The following is a 3,862-nucleotide window of genomic DNA, read 5'->3' as shown; positions in this document are numbered from 1 at the left end:
TAGGTTTGATTCTTTATCGGATCATAAAAACCCACTTTACGAAGATCTCTTCCTTCTCTTCGGCATCGAACATCAATTGCAATGATTCGATAAACGGCTCATTGGGATAGATGTAAATTTTAAGTACCCCCCCCAGAACCGTATAAGAAGTTTTCTCCTCGTACGGCTCGAGGAAATTCAAAGTTATGTATAGAATTCTAATTAATGTCAAATAGATCTATAGATTATTAAATCAATTAGACTATGATTTAAAAATTTTTTTCTTATTCTTTTGTTTTTCTTTTGAAAAAAAAAACTCATTCTTATCCCCATAACTCAAGTTGGATAACTCTCACGCAAAGGAAAAAAACCCTTAAGCTTAAGCATTTCATTTATTGAGCGGTCTCTAACCTCTTTATTTTTGCCTGTCTCCGTTAGAATCTATTTCGATTCTTCATTCTGATCTAGTTTAGTTATTGAGACAATTGAAAAAGATTTTTACTTGTTCCGGGATCCTTTATCCTTTCCTTGAATCATTGGGTTTAGACATTACTTCGGTGATCTTTAATCGTTTCAAAATGGTAGCAACATACCATTTTTTTTGATTTCCTTTTTATCAAAGAATCATATAAATAATGGATTCTCGTGTGATACACTTTTAATCCAATTTGATGTTTGAATTTGAAACTTGTTCGAATTGGATCCTTTCGATTTGTATACCGAACCTATACTTACGAAGTAGTTTTAACTTATTGATTGACACTAACCCTAGATCTCTGCCCTTGATAAATGAATCAATACTTTCTACTCGAGCTCCATCATGTACTATTTACATCAAAAACCCTAAAAAAAAAAAAGAGCTCGAGTGCAACCGAACAAACTATGTCGAGTCAAGAGCATCTTCATTCCTATATAATATAAAATGGTGGGTGTAAGAATCCACAGTGGATCATGTCCTTCAAGTCGCACGTTGCTTTCTACCACATCGTTTTAAACGAAGTTTTACCATAACCTCTAATTTCTTGGAACTGGTATGTAATTGATTCATTTATGGAATCATGTATAGTCATTGGGTTAGTTGGTCCATAGTAATCTATACTCTTATGACATGGGTAGTTTTTGAAAAAGTCTTAGCAATACTTCAATTTATTGAAACCCATATTTTATTGTATATATTGTATCAATAACATTTTTTTGTATGAGTGCAATATTTATTTCTCTATATATAGATATTTTCTAGATAGAGAGAGATTTTTTGAAATTTCTATAAAATCAATTAAGAAATAATTAATTACGAATAATTAAGAATCTCCATTTTTCAATTTCTTCATAGAATGGATTCACGAGTTTAACACTTCTTCGAGTACCAAGGACTCATAAGAAATAATTAAAAAGATTTACTTGATTGAAAATTTACTACCTAAATATTATATTATAATATTATTTGAATAAATTTTTGTAAAGGATTTATTACATTTGATTATGATAAATAAATGTATATTCGGGATTAACCCATCAATTAGATAGATCTAAAATAAAAAAAAAAAAAAGAAATAAAACGATAAAAATAGATAATAACAATACATACATATCAGCATTTTCTGCCTAGTTTATTTAACTTAAGAGACTCAATAATCTTTCCTTAAAATAAAGTGAAAAAGATGTATGAATTGTTACTTGGATTTACAATTATTCATTACAGACAAACATACGAAAAAATGAGGTGAAAAGAAATACATAATATGTTACATATGTAACTTGATTCTTTGTTAATCAGATTCGGGCAGATATTCAAATTGATATCTTCCGTTATGGATTAACTCCTATCTACCCCCAATTAGATCGAGTAGATGCATCATAAATAAAAAAAGGATCCTACGGGGGACTGGACTAGTTTCGGAGGTGCTAGACTATCTTGTATAAGGCGAAAGTCAAACAGATCTAGAGTAAACGATTGTTCCTACCTATTTTTTTTTATTTGACTCTAAAATTTAGTACCCTAAACCCTAAATAGGTCTTAAGTTTCTTAAGACCATTAATTCAATTCCATTAGTGCCAAAAACACAAGACCTTCGTGTTTATAATTCAGAAATCCACAGAAAAAAAATACTCGGGTTTCACAAACCATTTAAGAGATAGAGAATAATAGAGGCTTTCGCATTTCTGAAATGCATCATTATAAGAAAATAATAAAGAACAATCACATTCGATCTATATTTAGACTCTTAAGCATAAGGTTGTTTAAAACGGCAATCTATAGTCTGATATCGAATATTTTTCCATATATCTTATAATATACTATTATTATATATAATAATAATACGCATACTCTGGGACGGAAGGATTCGAACCTCCGAATAGCGGGACCAAAACCCGTTGCCTTACCACTTGGCCACGCCCCATTTATATTCAACACTAATAAACACTAATATTGGTAGTGCTTAGTCGTCAATTCCAGTACAAATATTTATAGAATAAATTAGATTGTTGCTCAGATTTTGATACGTTTATAGATCCAATTAAACTCAATTTATTGATCATTACATATAATTCCATTAAGATATTGTATGAAAGTAGGATTTCTTCTATTCTCGTTTTATTTGAGAATTGAAGGATTTTTGATTGGCTGAGTTCAAATCAAAGAAAGGTTTTTTGACCTACTTTATGTTATTAATTTTTCCCTTATCCCTTATATCATAGCAATAATAGGGGATTAATAACTCAATCAAATCAAAAGAAATACAATTATCTTCAAGAACAAAGAAAAAAAAATTGTTATGCTTAATATCTTAAGTTTCATCGGTATCTGTCTTAATTCTTTCCTTTATTCAAGTAGTTTTTTCGTCGCCAAATTGCCCGAGGCCTACGCTTTTTTGAATCCAATAGTAGATGTTATGCCAGTAATACCTCTATTCTTTTTTCTATTAGCTTTTGTTTGGCAAGCTGCTGTAAGCTTTCGATAATATTTTTAATACTGTCCGAGACAAATTCATGATTTACTAGAAAAAAAAAAAAAAAGATTCTAACTAGTTATAAGATCAGATAAGTTGTACATACAGTCTGAAGCTTTAAGTTGAATCCAATATTGAAATTATTCTATAGCTATGATAAATCTGGATCACTCTCATTTTCTTATTCTTACTTTTTTCCTTTGAACGACCCTCTTCGAGTCCCCCACAATATAGAATTGTGGGTATGAAATCCAATTTTGAGTAATCAAGGACTCAACTCTTAAAATTTTTTCCTATTTATAGAAATAACTTCACTGCATTTCTTGGTGTCAAACCAGATTAAAATAGAGAATCTATTCTCTTAAAAAAAAAATGATCTTGGAGATTGTGTAATGCTTACTCTCAAACTATTTGTTTATACAGTAGTAATATTCTTTGTTTCTCTCTTCATTTTCGGATTCCTATCTAATGACCCGGGACGTAATCCGGGGCGTGAAGAATAACAAAATCAGATTTTTTTTCCTTGCTTGATTTTGAAATGTTCTTAACATTTTATCTATTCCACATCTTTCCTCAACTATAAAAAAATACCAAGTAATTGACAGAAACGGAAAGAGAGGGATTCGAACCCTCGGTACAAAAAAATCGTACAACGGATTAGCAATCCGACGCTTTAGTCCACTCAGCCATCTCTCCCCAAATTGAAAAAGGATAATTACTATGATACATTGTATAAAAAATAGAAAATAAAGGCTTGAAAAAAGCCCTTCTTTATCTCTCTTTATTATCTTTATCTACCCCTTTATAGATATATAATTTCATTATATTGATATAGATAATTATCTAGATATATCGATGGATATCTATCAAATCGATAAAAACTTTTTTTTATTAGGAATTCCATTTAGATAAATTAGATTTCATTAGATAAG

At 29.9% G+C, this 3,862-nt stretch overlaps 1 non-coding gene across 1 annotated transcript; it reads right to left on the bottom strand.

Annotated features, from left to right (window-relative positions):
- Positions 1-3,538: 3,538 nt before the first annotated feature.
- TRNAS-GCU (transfer RNA serine (anticodon GCU)) lies at positions 3,539-3,626 on the bottom strand. Its single transcript has one exon. It is a non-coding gene; the product is annotated as a tRNA-Ser (tRNA).
- Between the last annotated feature and the right edge of the window lie 236 nt (positions 3,627-3,862).

The sequence above is a fragment of the Cucumis melo genome, unplaced genomic scaffold (assembly GCF_025177605.1).
Source record: "Cucumis melo cultivar AY unplaced genomic scaffold, USDA_Cmelo_AY_1.0 utg000205l, whole genome shotgun sequence".
Taxonomy (NCBI): Eukaryota; Viridiplantae; Streptophyta; class Magnoliopsida; order Cucurbitales; family Cucurbitaceae; genus Cucumis; species Cucumis melo.
This window is presented reverse-complemented; position numbering and strand designations above follow the sequence as displayed.